Raw genomic sequence first — 15,957 nt, 5'->3', positions numbered from 1 at the left:
GACCAACAGCATACCAGGACCCAGTGCAGACTAACAGCATACCAGGACCCAGCGCAGACCAACAGCATACCAGGACCCAGTGCAGACTAACAGCATACCACCAGGACCCAGCGCAGACCAACAGCATACCAGGACCCAGTGCAGACTAACAGCATACCATACCAGGACCCAGTGCAGACCAACAGCATACCAGGACCCAGTGCAGACCAACAGCATACCATACCAGGACCCAGTGCAGACTAACAGCATACCAGGACCCAGTGCAGACCAACAGCATACCTAGGACCCAGTGCAGACTAACAGCATACCATAACAGGACCCAGTGCAGACTAACAGCATACCATACCAGGACCGAATGCAGACCAACAGCATACCATACCAGGACCCAGTGCAGACCAACAGCATACCATACCAGGACCCAGTGCAGACTAACAGCATACCATTCCAGGACCCAGTGCAGACCAACAGCATACCAGGACCCAGTGCAGACTAACAGCATACCATACCAGGACCCAGCGCAGACCAACAGCATACCACACCAGGACCCAGTGCAGACTAACAGCATACCAGGACCCAGCGCAGACCAACAGCATACCAGAACCCAGTGCAGACTAACAGCATACCATACCAGGACCCAGCGCAGACCAACAGCATACCAGGACCCAGTGCAGACTAACAGCATACCATACCAGGACCCAGTGCAGACTAACAGCATACCATAACAGGACCCAGTGCAGACTAACAGCATACCATACCAGGACCCAGTGCAGACTAACAGCATACCATACCAGGACCCATCGCCAGACCAACAGTATACCATACCAGGACCCAGCGCAGACCAACAGTATACCATACCAGGACCCAGTGCAGACCAACAGCATACCATACCAGGACCCAGTGCAGACCAACAGCATACCATACCAGGACCCAGTGCAGACCAACAGCATACCATACCAGGACCCAGTGCAGACCAACATCATACCAACCAGGACCCAGTGCAGACTAACAGCATACCAGGACCCAGTGCAGACCAACAGCATACCAGGACCCAGTGCAGACCAACAGCATACCAGGACCCAGTGCAGACTAACAGCATACCATACCAGGACCCAGTGCAGACTAACAGCATACCATACCAGGACCCAGTTCAGACCAACAGCATACCATACCAGGACCCAGTGCAGACCAACAGCATACCATACCAGGACCCAGTGCAGACTAACAGCATACCATACCAGGACCCAGTGCAGACCAACAGCATACCATACCAGGACCCAGTGCAGACTAACAGCATACCATACCAGGACCCAGTGCAGACCAACAGCATACCATACCAGGACCCAGTGCAGAACCAACAGCATACCAGGACCCAGTGCAGACCAACAGCATACCAGGACCCAGTGCAGACCAACAGCATACCAGGACCCAGTGCGAGACCAACAGCATACCAGGACCCAGTGCAGACTAACAGCATACCATACCAGGACCCAGTGCAGACTAACAGCATACCAGGACCCAGTGCAGACTAACAGCATACCATACCAGGACCCAGTGCAGACTAACAGCATACCATACCAGGACCCAGTGCAGACCAACAGCATACCATACCAGGACCCAGTGCAGACTAACAGCATACCATACCAGGACCCAGTGCAGACCAACAGCATACCATACCAGGACCCAGTGCAGACCAACAGCACACCATACCAGGACCCAGTGCAGACTAACAGCATACCATACCAGGACCCAGTGCAGACCAACAGCATACCATACCAGGACCCAGTGCAGACCAACAGCATACCATACCAGGACCCAGTGCAGACAAACAGCATACCATACCAGGACCCGTGCAGACTAACAGCATACCATACCAGGACCCAGTGCAGACCAACAGCATACCATACCAGGACCCAGTGCAGACCAACAGCATACCATACCAGGACCCAGTGCAGACCAACAGCATACCATACCAGGACCCAGTAGCAGACCAACAGCATACCATACCAGGACCCAGTGCAGACCAACAGCATACCATACCAGGACCCAGTGCAGACCAACAGCATACCATACCAGGACCCAGTGCAGACAAACAGCAACCATACCAGGACCCAGTGCAGACTAACAGCATACCATACCAGGACCCAGTGCAGACCAACAGCATACCATACCAGGACCCAGTGCAGACCAACAGCATACCATACCAGGACCCAGTGCAGACCAACAGCACTACCATACCAGGACCCAGTAGCAGACCAACAGCATACCATATAGGACCCAGTGCAGACTAACAGCATACCATACCAGGACCCAGTGCAGACCAACAGCATACCATACCAGGACCCAGTGCAGACCAACAGCATACCATACCAGGACCCAGTGCAGACCAACAGCATACCATACCAGGACCCAGTGCAGACCAACAGCATACCATACCAGGACCCAGTGCAGACCAACAGCATACCATACCAGGACCCAGTGCAGACCAACAGCATACCAGGACCCAGTGCAGACCAACAGCAACCATACCAGGACCCGAGTGCAGACCAACAGCATACCATACCAGGACCCAGTGCAGACCAACAGCATACCATACCAGGACCCAGTGCAGACCAACAGCATACCATACCAGGACCCAGTGCAGACCAACAGCATACCATACCAGGACCCAGTGCAGACCAACAGCATACCATACCAGGACCCAGTGCAGACCAACAGCATACCATAACAGTCCTCTCCCCCCTTGAGCTGCGGGAGGAGAGAATCCCTGCTAGCGAAGAATTCCAGTGCCAGACTGTCCTCTCTCCCCGCAGGCCGACTGTCCACAAGCAGCACCATATCACCAGGTAACATTCTGAGTATGTTGTCTATCACTAAGAGCACATATCACCGCAGGTAACATTCTGAGTATGTTGTCTATCACTAGCAGCACCATATCACCAGGTAACATTCTGAGGATGTTGTCTAGCAGCACCATATCACCAGGTAACATTCTGAGTGTGTTGTCTAACAGCACCATATCACCAGGTAACATTCTGAGTATGTTGTCTAGCAGCACCATATCACCAGGTAACATTCTGGGTGTGTTGTCTATCACTAGCAGCACCATATCACCAGGTAACATTCTGAGTATGTTGTCTATCACTATCAGCACCATATCACCAGGTAACATTCTGAGTATGTGTGTCTAGCAGCACCATATCACCAGGTAACATTCTGAGTGTGTTGTCTAGCAGCACCATATTACCAGGTAACATTCTGAGTATGTTGTCTAGCAGCACCATATCACCAGGTAACATTCTGAGGATGTTGTCTAGCAGCACCATATCACCAGGTAACATTCTGAGTGTGTTGTCTAGCAGCACCATATCACCAGGTAACATTCTGGGTGTGTTGTCTAGCAGCACCATATCACCAGGTAACATTCTGAGTATGTTGTCTAGCAGCACCATATCACCAGGTAACATTCTGAGGATGTTGTCTAGCAGCACCATATCACCAGGTAACATTCTGAGGATGTTGTCTAGCAGCACCATATCACCAGGTAACATTCTGCGTGTGTTGTCTATCACTAGCAGCACCATATCACCAGGTAACATTCTGAGGATGTTGTCTAGCAGCACCATATCACCAGGTAACATTCTGAGGATGTTGTCTATCACTATCAGCACCATATCACCAGGTAACATTCTGAGTATGTTGTCTAGCAGCACCATATCACCAGGTAACATTCTGAGTGTGTAATCTAGCAGCACCATATCACCAGGTAACATTCTGAGTATGTTGTCTAGCAGCACCATATCACCAGGTAACATTCTGGGTGTGTTGTCTATCACTAGCAGCACCATATCACCAGGTAACATTCTGAGTATGTTGGTCTATCACTATCAGCACCATATCACCAGGTAACATTCTGAGTATGTTGTCTTGCAGCACCATATCACCAGGTAACATTCTGAGGATGTTGTCTAGCAGCACCATATCACCAGGTAACATTCTGAGTATGTTGTCTAGCAGCACCATATCACCAGGTAACATTCTGAGGATGTTGTCTAGCAGCACCATATCACCAGGTAACATTCTGAGGATGTTGTCTAGCAGCACCATATCACCAGGTAACATTCTGAGTGTGTTGTCTATCACTAACAGCACCATATCACCAGGTAACATTCTGAGTGTGTTGTCTAGCAGCACCATATCACCAGGTAACATTCTGAGGATGTTGTCTAGCAGCACCATATCACCAGGTAACATTCTGAGGATGTTGTCTAGCAGCACCATATCACCAGGTAACATTCTGAGTATGTTGTCTAGCAGCACCATATCACCAGGTAACATTCTGAGGATGTTGTCTAGCAGCACCATATCACCAGGTAACATTCTGAGGATGTTGTCTAGCAGCACCATATCACCAGGTAACATTCTGAGTGTGTTGTCTATCACTAACAGCATCATATCACCAGGTAACATTCTGAGTGTGTTGTCTAGCAGCACCATATCACCAGGTAACATTCTGAGGATGTTGTCTAGCAGCACCATATCACCAGGTAACATTCTGAGTATGTTGTCTAGCAGCACCATATCACCAGGTAACATTCTGAGTGTGTTGTCTAACAGCACCATATCACCAGGTAACATTCTGAGGATGTTGTCTAGCAGCACCATATCACCAGGTAACATTCTGAGTGTGTTGTCTAACAGCACCATATCACCAGGTAACATTCTGAGGATGTTGTCTAGCAGCACCATATCACCAGGTAACATTCTGAGTGTGTTGTCTAGCAGCACCATATCACCAGGTAACATTCTGAGTGTGTTGTCTAACAGCACCATATCACCAGGTAACATTCTGAGTATGTTGTCTAGCAGCACCATATCACCAGGTAACATTCTGAGTGTGTTGTCTAACAGCACCATATCACCAGGTAACATTCTAGGGATGTGTTTGTCTAGCAGCACCATATCACCAGGTAACATTCTGAGGTGGTTGTTCTAGCAGCACCATATCACCACAGGTAACATTCTGATGATGTTGTCTAGCAGCACCATATCACCAGGTAACATTCTGAGTGTGTTGTCTAGCAGCACCATATCACCAGGTAACATTCTGAGTGTGTTGTCTAGCAGCACCATATCACCAGGTAACATTCTGAGTATGTTGTCTAGCAGCACCATATCACCAGGTAACATTCTGAGTGTGTTGTCTAGCAGCACCATATCACCAGGTAACATTCTGAGGATGTGTAAATGTACTTGGTAAATAAAGGTGATTCTGAAAAGAACAAGTTTGCTTTTTCTAAACGGAATCTCTATTCTTGATATAAATTGAATGTTCTAGAATAGTTCCAGTTTGACTGGGTTTTTTCCGCGCGGCGTCATGGCTTTCTACCACCACAACGGGAAGGAGAAAGAACAGGCTTTTCCCCAACATCCCCATTTAGTTTAAAAGGTCATTATACTGACCAGTCAAAGGTCAAGACAGAGCAGTGGCATGGATGGATGAATGATGGATAATGGATGAATGAATAAATGCAGATGATGATGGATGGATAATGGACGGTGAATGCGGATGGATAATGAATGTTAGATGGATGATGGATAATGGACAGGTGAATGCGGGATGGATAATGAATGGATAATGAATGCTAGATGGATGATGGATAATGGACGGTGAATGCGGGATGGATAATGAATGCTGGATGGATGAATAATGGACGGTGAATGCTGGATGGATGAATGATGGATAATGGACACCTGAAACCCCACCTCTTTAAGGAATACTGGGATAGGATAAGTAATCCTTCTAACACCCCCCCTTAAAAGATTTAGATGCACTATTGTAAAGTGGTTGTTCCACTGGATATCATAAGGTGAATGCACCAATTTGTAAGTCGCTTCTGGATAAGAGCGTCTGCTAAATGACTTAAATGTAAAATGTAATGGACAGGTGAATGCTGGATGGATGGATGATGTGAAGAAGGGAGAGCAGTCTTCCATGAGACAATAATTGGATCATATATTATTAAACAACGCTTACCTCTTAGATTTTAATTTGTCAAATTAAATAGAAATAGGCTCTTGTAACAGGGAACATTTACAAAAGTAGGGACATTTATATATTGTACACAGGGAGCTTCACCAAACAGAATCTCTACGTCATATTTACAAAGTCACGCTCAACATATAAAGAACGGGTAACAGAAAACCCAAACAGAACGTCGAGGGGGAACGTGATGAGTTAACCAACAGATGAATAATACGGACATTAAAAATGAGTTCAGTCCACAGCAGGGTTCAAGGCTCAGATAGAAAAAGGTATGGATAGAGGTAACAGCAAACGCAGCTGCTTCACCTTGCCCTCTTCATAGGCAACATTCTTGGGATCTAGGAAATCCTTACAGATCTGTACAAGTGGCAATGGACCTAGGGGTTAGGGCTAGGGTTAGGAGCTAGGGGTTAGGGTGAGGAGGGTTAAGGACTAGGGGTTAGGAGCTGGGGTTAGGAGCTAGGGGTTAGGAGCTAGGGGTTAGGAGCTAGGGGTTAGGAGCTAGGGGTTAGGAGCTAGGGGTTAGGAGCTAGGGGTGTGGAGGGGTTAAGGACTAGGGGTTAGGAGCTAGGGATTAGGAGCTAGGGATTAGGCGCTAGGGATTAGGCGCTAGGGATTAGGGGTGTGGAGGGATTAAGGACTAGGGGTTAGGAGCTAGGGATTAGGAGCTAGGGGGTGTGGAGGGTTAAGGACTAGGGATTAGGAGCTAGGGACTAGGAGCTAGGGATTAGGGACTAGGGGTTGATGTGTCGGCAGAGCGAGGCGATCTGTGTGATGCAGCTGGTGACAGCGGGGGACAGGCTGGGTGGTCTCTCTCGCCATGACGCCAGCGCAGCCAGAGCCTCCCCTTGGGGTTGCTAGGCGACAGGTCGTAGACAGTGTAGACAGCTGCCAGCTGGACCTCCCAGGGAACACCTGGAAATGACATCACAGAGACTCATTGGTTGGCCCATCTGTCCAATACAGACACAGATCTGCCCAGTCTCATCTGAGCAGAATTACTTTTGTTTTTAAGCAGAAGAGTTAAGGTTTACAGGTACAGACATCCCACCCAGGAACTGAGGTCATCAGGAAACTAGACGTACAGCTCCTTCAGATAGTATTCAGACCCTGGACTTTTTACACGTTAATGTTACATCCTTAACCTAAAATGGATTCAATTAAATACAAATATCCCCATAATGACAAAGCAAAAAATAGGTTTAGACAATTTATTAAAAATAAAACAACAAAATACCTTACGAAAAGTTTGCGACACCGACTCGTTCCAGAGTTTCTTTATTTTTTACTATTTTCTATTTTGTAGAATAATAGTAAAGACATCAAAACTATGAAATAACACGTATGGAATAATAAATAAAAAAAGTGATAAATCAAACATCTTCAAAAGTAGCCACCCTTTGCCTTGACAACTTTGCACAATCTTGGCATTCTCTCAACCAGCTTCACCTGGAATTATTTTCCAACAGTCTTGAAGGAGTTCCCACACACCAATTTGTAAGTCGCTCTGGATAAGAGCGTCTGCTAAATGACGTAAATGTAAATATGATGAGCACTTGTTGGCTGCTTTTCATTCACTCGGCGGTCCAACTCATCCCAAACCATCTCAAATTGGGTTGAGGTCGGGTGATTGTGAGCTCAGGTGCATCCTGTTTCCATTGATCATCCTTGAGATGTTCCTACAACTTGATTGGAGTCCACCTGTTCAATTGATTGGACATGATTTGGAAAGGCACACACCTGTCTATATGAGGTCCCACAGTTGACAGTGCATGTCGGAGCAAAAAACCAAGCCATGAGGTCGAATTAAATTGTCCGTAGAGCTCCGAGACAGGATTGTGTCGAGGCACAGATCTGGGGAAGGGTACCAAAACATTTCAGCAGGTCCCCAAGTACACATTGGCCTCCATAATTCTTAAATGGAAGAAGATTGGAACCACCAAGACACTTCCTAGAGCTGGCCCCCTGGCCAAACTGAGCAATCGGGGTAGAAGGGCCTTGGTCAGGGGAGGTGACCAAGAACCTGATGGTCACTGACAGAGCTCCTCTGTGGAGATGGGAGAACATTCCAGAAGGACAACCATCTCTGCAGCACTCCACCAATCAGGCCTTTATGGTAGAGTGGCAAGACGGAAGCCACTCCTCAGTAAAAGGCACATGACAGCCCACTTGGAGTTTGCCAAAAGGCACCCAAAGACTCTCACACCATGAGAAACAAGATTCTCTGGTCTGATGAAACCAAGATGAACCTTTGGCCTGAAAGCCAAGCGTCACGTCTGGGGGAAACCTGGCACCATCCCTACGGTGAAGCATGGTGGTGGCAGCATCATGCTGTGGGGATGTTTTTCCAGCGGCAGTGACTCAGAGACTAGTCAGGATCGAGGTTCACCTTCCAACAGGACAATGACCCTAAGCACACAGCCAAGACAATGCAGGAGTGGCTTCGGAGACAAGTCTCTGAATGTCCTTGAGTGGCCCTGCCAGAGTCTGGACTTGAACCCCGAAAGAACATCTTTGGAGAAACCTGAAAATAGCTGTGCAGCGACGCTCCCCATCCAACCTGACAGATCTTGAGAGGATCTGCAGAGAAGAATGGGAGAAACTCCCCAAATACATGTTAGCTAGTTAACATTGACCCTAGTCTGTTAGCTTTAGCTACCTGCAGATTCATACCACAGCTATGAACCTAGTTTGTTAGCTTTAGCTACCTGTAGATTAATACTACAGCTCTGACAATGTTTGTATTGGTAGTAGTACGAGTTGGGATTATGCCCGATCATAGTTTACATGTCTAAACAAAATTGTTCCTCAAATGTACTGTATGATAAACCATTTTCTAGCTCGGAGTCTCCCTTTCATCCAATGTGAAAAAAAAAAAAATAAATACTATTTCAAATGTTTCTACATAAGACCGAATCGAGGCGATTGGTCACAGCCTACTCTCAGCCAGGGGGCAGACCAATCATAAACCATTTTAAGACTGGGCGAAATACTAGTGGCAGGAAATATAATTTAAGGTTTGGTACGGAGAGTCCTCCTACTTCTTTCCCTCTTTTTAAGCGGATTAATTTTTATCTGGGATCGTTTACCTTGTCGTATATACATTTAGAAACCACACTATGAATGTGTCATTCTAAATAGCCAGAAGGGAGAGACAAGGGAAGCATTAAACTACACACATTCAGCCCTGGGCAGTATATTCATCCTGACAAGGGAAGCATTAAACTACACACATTCAGCCCTGGGCAGTATATTCATCCCGACAAGGGAAGCATTAAACTACACACATTCAGCCCTGAGCAGTATATTCACCCCGACAAGGGAAGCATTAAACTACACACATTCAGCCCTGGGCAGTATATTCATCCCGACAAGGGAAGCATTAAACTACACACATTCAGCCCTGGGCAGTATATTCATCCTGACAAGGGAAGCATTAAACTACACACATTCAGCCCTGGGCAGTATATTCATCCCGACAAGGGAAGCATTAAACTACACACATTCAGCCCTGGGCAGTATATTCACCCCGACAAGGGAAGCATTAAACTACACACATTCAGCCCTGGGCAGTATATTCATCCTGACAAGGGAAGCATTAAACTACACACATTCAGCCCTGGGCAGTATATTCATCCTGACAATAGATATTATTTTTTATTTATTTATCTGTTATTTTACCAGGTAAGTTGACTGGAGAACATGTTCTCATTTACAGCAACGACCTGGGGAAAAGTTACAGGGGAGAGGAGGAGGGGGTTGAATGAGCCAATTGGAAGCTGGGGATGATTAGGTGACCGTGATGGTCTGAGGACCAGATTGGGAATTTAGCCAGGGACACCAGGGGTTAACACCCCTACTCTCAGCGATAAGCACCATGGGATCTTTAATGACCTCAGAGCATCAGGAGACCCGTTTAACATCCCATCCGAAAGACGGCACCCTACACAGGGCAATGTCCCCAATCACTGCCCTGGGGCGTTGGGATATTGTTTAGACCAGAGGAAAGAGCACCTCCTACTGGCCCCTCCAACACCACTTCCAGCAGCATCTGGTCTCCCATCCAGGGACTGACCAGGACCAACCCTGCTTAGCTTCAGAAGCAAGTCAGCAGTGGGATTCAGGGTGGTAACGCTGCTGGTTAAAGCAACTAGGATGTTAACCCACCGGAGTAGAATGACTGATGAAATACAGACGAACCATTTCAGAAGCTTTACAGTAGATTACCTTCTGACCGGCCGTGTCTGGCGAAGGTGTTGATGACCCTGGAGATGTTCTTCACAGACCAGCCACATCCCTCCTTAATTCCCAGCTGCCCGAGGCGCCCTGACGAGGTGGTTCTCATGGTTACACTTCAATGGTCAGTACAAATATATATATATATATATATATATATATATATATATAAAAAGTGTTTCATGAAACAATTATACACAAACAAACACCACCCACCTATGAGTCGAGGATCGCAGCCACAGTAACATCCTGGATGGGAGTCTGTCTCGATCTGGGCTGAGTCACCCAGGAGTTCATCACCGGCCACAGCTCTTTACTTTAAAAACAGGACAACAAAGAACTAAACACCTGAGGCCATGATGGTTAATACACTCCAACATACTGTATCTACTGTCTTCAGTCTGTCATGTTGTCTCCATGTCCACTGCAGTGTGCTAGCCTATGCTAATCGCTAGCCTATGCTAATCGCTAGCCCACGCTAATCGCCAGCCCAGGCTAATCGCCAGCCCAGGCTAATCGCCAGCCCAGGCTAATCGCCAGCCCAGGCTAATCGCCAGCCCAGGCTAATCGCCAGCCCAGGCTAATCGCCAGCCCAGGCTAATCGCTAGCCCACGCTAATCGCCAGCCTATGCTAATCGCTAGCCTATGCTAATCGCTAGCCTATGCTAATCGCTAGCCTATGCTAATCGCTAGCCATGTTAAAAGATGTACTATGCAGAAATCTCTCCGCCATTTTCTGGTTGCTCAAATTCTAAGTTTGCCTGTTTATGTGACTAAAACAGCAGTGTAGAGAATCATTGTACCATCTAAATCCCTGTATCTTTTCTATAACCATATTTTCCGTAACTGTTTACAGCTGGTGTACAAAACCGAAAGTAAAAAGACACAAAAAAAGGAAACTTAAGACCGGAAGCATAGAAATAGTGACATAGAACAGATCTACCTCTTCTTAGACTGGCTTTCAATGAGAATGACAGATCTATAACTCACATTTTTATGTGAATTTGGTGAGGTCACCTAAAAAGTGACATCTGCAGTCTAAGTCAAATGGGGCTAACTGGCTGAGTTGGCTACATAAATTATCTAACCATCTTCAACGCTTAACAAAATCATTTTTTAGGTCGTCCCCCCAACACGCTATCTAGCTAGATGAATATTTAGCTGGATGGTCATAATGACATTAAAGAGTTTGCTAAATGTATGCATTTGGTTTTGTCTTCATTGTTTTGTTTCGCGGTGAATTTCAGTCCAGCTGTGGCAGTCAACACCAACCAACAGCAGACCTGCTTTGTACCTCAGTAGGTTGTCATGGGTCCACTTCCAGTGTGTATGAGAGCAGAGCAGCTCCAGGGTGAAGACGCGTTGCCAGGCAACAGGGTTCAGGTCCTCTCCATGTCGCGGGTGTTTCTGGAAGGTCATCTCGGCGGGTCTCTGACCGACGTCAACGTGCTGGACACCAACTGATCCACGTCACTAGGAGGACTCTGGGGACGCAGACGTGACACGAAGTCAAAAACTGATGTTACGCCAAGCTTCACAATACACATAACAGGAAAATGGACAGGCCTTCTCAGTGACAGAATACGGACAACTCTTCCCCTCTTGTTAATCGATAAAAAAAAAAAAGGTGGAGACCAATAGACAAGCGTAGATCCCCGTAACCGCAGACCAAGATTATAAAAGATACCGTACCTTCTCCCATCCCAGGTAAGCAGTCAGGCAGTGGAGCACCTCTCCTTGAGCTTTGACCTTGGTGACCGTGTGGATGGCCTGGCACACTACAGTCCTGCAGGAGAACACGTTGGGCCACGTGGTCACCATGAACAGAACCAGCTTGGCTGACTCAGGGAAATCTGTGGGGGGAGAACACGAACAGAAACAAAGTTACCTTCTCTAAGGATGTGTTACCTTCTCGCTGTAGGCCAGGATGGTTTTAGACCCCATCATAGCACTGAGACTGCACTTGTGAAGGTGGTAAATGACCTTTTAATGACGTCAGACCGAGGCTCTGCATCTGTCCTCGTGCTCCTAGATCTTAGTGCCGCTTTTGATACCATCGATCACCACATTCTTTTGGAGAGATTGGAAACCCAAATTGGTCTACACGGACAAGTTCTGGCCTGGTTTAGATCTTATCTGTCGGAAAGATATCAGTTTGTCTCTGTGAATGGTTTGTCCTCTGACAAATCAATTGTAAATTTCGGTGTTCCTCAAGGTTCCGTTTTAGGACCACTATTGTTTTCACTATATATTTTACCTCTTGGGGATGTCATTCGAAAACATAATGTTAAATTTCACTGCTATGCAGACGACACACAGCTGTACATTTCAATGAAACATGGTGAAGCCCCAAAATTGCCCTCGCTAGAAGCCTGTGTTTCAGACATAAAGAAGTGGATGGCTGCAAACTTTCTACTTTTAAACTCGGACAAAACAGAGATGCTTGTTCTAGGTCCCAAGAAACAAAGAGATCTTCTGTTGAATCTGACAATTAATCTGGATGGTTGTACAGTCGTCTCAAATAAAACTGTGAAGGACCTCGGTGTTACTCTGGACCCTGATCTCTCTTTTTGAAGAACATATCAAGACTGTTTCAAGGACAGCTTTTTTCCATCTACGTAACATTGCAAAAATCAGAAATTTTCTGTCCAAAATGACGCAGAAAAATTAATCCATGCTTTTGTTACTTCTAGGCTGGACTACTGCAATGCTCTACTTTCCGGCTACCCGGATAAAGCACTAAATAAACTTCAGTTAGTGTTAAATACGGCTGCTAGAATCCTGACTAGAACCAAAAAATTTGATCATATTACTCCAGTGTTAGCCTCCCTACACTGGCTTCCTGTTAAGGCAAGGGCTGATTTCAAGGTTTTACTGCTAACCTACAAAAGCATTACATGGGCTTGCTCCTACCTATCTTTCCGATTTGGTCCTGCCGTACATACCTACACGTACGCTACGGTCGCAAGACGCATGCCTCCTAATTGTCCCCTAGAATTTCTAAGCAAACGGCTGGAGGTAGGGGCTTTCTCCTATAGAGCTCCATTTTTATGGAATGGTCTGCCTACCAATGTGAGAGACGCAGACTCAGTCTCAACCTTTAAGTCTTTACTGAAGACTTATCTCTTCAGTAGGTCCTATGATTAAGTATAGTCTGGCCCAGGAGTGTGAAGGTGAACGGAAAGGCTGGAGCAACGAACCGCCCTTGCTGTCTCTGCCTTGCCGGTTCCCCCTCTTTCCACTGGGATTCTCTGCCTCTAACCCTTTTACAGGGGTTGGAGTCACTGGCCTACTGGTGTTCTTCCATGCCGTCCATGGGAGGGTGCGTCACTTGAGTGGGTTGAGTCACTGACGTGGTCTTCCTGTCTGGGTTGGCGCCCCCCTTGGGTTGTGCCATGGCGGAGATCGTTGTGGGCTATACTGGCCTTGTCTTAGGACGGTAAGTTGGTGGTTGGAGACATCCCTCTAGTGGTGTGGGGGCTGTGCTTTGGCAAAGTGGGTGGGGTTATATCCTGCCTGTTTGGCCCTGTCCGGGGTATCATCGGATGGGGCCACAGTGTCTTCTGATCCCTCCTGTCTCAGCCTCCAGTATTTATGCTGCAGTAGTTTATGTGTCGGGGGCTAGGGTCAGTCTGTTACATCTGGAGTATTTCTCTTGTCTTATCCGGTGTCCTGTGTGTATTTAAATATGCTCTCTCTAATTCTCTCTTTCTGTCTTTCTCTCGGAGGACCTGAGCCCTAGGACCATGCCTCAGGACTACCTGGTATGATGACTCCTTGCTGTCCCCAGTCCACCTGGCCGTGCTGCTGCGCCAGTTTCAACTGTTCTGCCTGCGGCTATGGAACCCCTGACCTGTTCACCGGACGTGCTTGTTGCACCCTCGACAACTACTATGATTATTATTATTTGACCATGCTGGTCATTTATGAACATTTTAACATTTTAACATTTTGACCATGTTCTGTTATAATATCCACCCTGCACAGCCAGAAGAGGACTGGCCACCCCTCATAGCCTGGTTCCTCTCTAGGTTTCTTCCTAGGTTTTTGGCCTTTCTAGGGAGTTTTTCCTAGGGAGTTTTTCCTAGCCACCGTGCTTCTTTCACATGCTTTGCTTGCTGTTTGGGGTTTTAGGCTGGGTTTCTGTACAGCACTTTGAGAATATCAGCTGATGTACGAAGGGCTATATAAAAATAAATTTGATTTGATTTTGAAATTTGATGTGTTACCTTCTCTAAGGATGCTGTAGGCCAGGATGTGTTACCTTCTCTAAGGATGCTGTAGGCCAGGATGTGTTACCTTCTCTAAGGATGCTGTAGGCCAGGATGTTTTACCTTCTCTAAGGATGCTGTAGGCCAGGATATGAGCTCTGTCCCAGTCCCTCCTCTGCCGGCACAGAGCAGTGTAGACTCTGACCAGAGCCTGGAGGTGAGACCCAGGCAGCTCAGTCCTCTCAGTCTTCAGCTTAGTCAGCATCACCGACATCAGATCATCTGCCAGAGGCTGACAAGTCACAGGAAAACCATGTACCAATGATTCACAGGAGAGCCATGTACCAAGGATTCACAGGACAGCCGTGTACCAAGGACTCACAGGACAGCCGTGTACCAAGGATTCGACAGGACAGCCGTGTACCAAGGATTCACAGGACAACCGTGTACCAAGGATTCACAGGACAACCGTGTACCAAGGATTCACAGGACAACCATGTAAGAGGCGTTCACGTCTACAAATTAAAGGGATACTTTAGGATCTCTGCTAGCAGATACCATAGACTTCTAGTCATTGTGCTAACGCTAGTTAGCAATTGTGCTAGAGCTAGTTAGCAACTACGTTCAAACTGCACGGAGACATAAAAATGGTTCATCCGACTCTGGGGAAGTAGATAAAAGGGTCTCGTTGCCAAAATCCAGAAGCATGCCTTTAAAAGATACTAAGGCAAATATGCTCGTAGACTACTAGGCAAAGCTGTACGTGACTAACCTGATTCTACGTAGACTACTAGGCAAAGCTGTACGTGACTAACCTGATTCTACGTAGACTACTAGGCAAAGCTGTACGTGACTAACCTGATTCTCACGTAGACTACTAGGCAAAGCTGTACGTGACTAACCTGATTCTACGTAGACTACTAGGCAAAGCTGTACGTGACTAACCTGATTCTACGTAGACTACTAGGCAAAGCTGTACGTGACTAACCTGATTCTACGTAGACTACTAGGCAAAAGCTGTACGTGACTAACCTGATTCTACGTAGACTACTAGGCAAAGCTGTACGTGACTAACCTGATTCTACGTAGACTACTAGGCAAAAGCTGTACGTGACTAACCTGATTCTACGTAGACTACTAGGCAAAGCTGTACGTGACTAACCTGATTCTACGTAGACTACTAGGCAAAAAGCTGTACGTGACTAACCTGATTCTACGTAGACTACTAGGCAAAGCTGTACGTGACTAACCTGATTCTACGTAGACTACTAGGCAAAGCTGTACGTGACTAACCTGATTCTCCGTAGACTACTAGGCAAAGCTGTACGTGACTAACCTGATTCTCACGTAGACTACTAGGCAAAGCTGTACGTGACTAACCTGATTCTACGTAGACTACTAGGCAAAGCTGTACGTGACTAACCTGATTCTCACGCAGACTACTAGGCAAAGCTGTACGTGACTAAC

At 46.8% G+C, this 15,957-nt stretch overlaps 1 pseudogene; it reads right to left on the bottom strand.

Moving 5' to 3' along the window:
* Positions 1-6,738: 6,738 nt before the first annotated feature.
* The window catches only part of LOC106591541 (little elongation complex subunit 1-like), a 34,000-nt pseudogene continuing 24,781 nt past the window's right edge, over positions 6,739-15,957 (bottom strand).

The sequence above is a fragment of the Salmo salar genome, unplaced genomic scaffold (genome assembly GCF_905237065.1).
Source record: "Salmo salar unplaced genomic scaffold, Ssal_v3.1, whole genome shotgun sequence".
Classification (NCBI taxonomy): Eukaryota; Metazoa; Chordata; class Actinopteri; order Salmoniformes; family Salmonidae; genus Salmo; species Salmo salar.
This window is presented reverse-complemented; position numbering and strand designations above follow the sequence as displayed.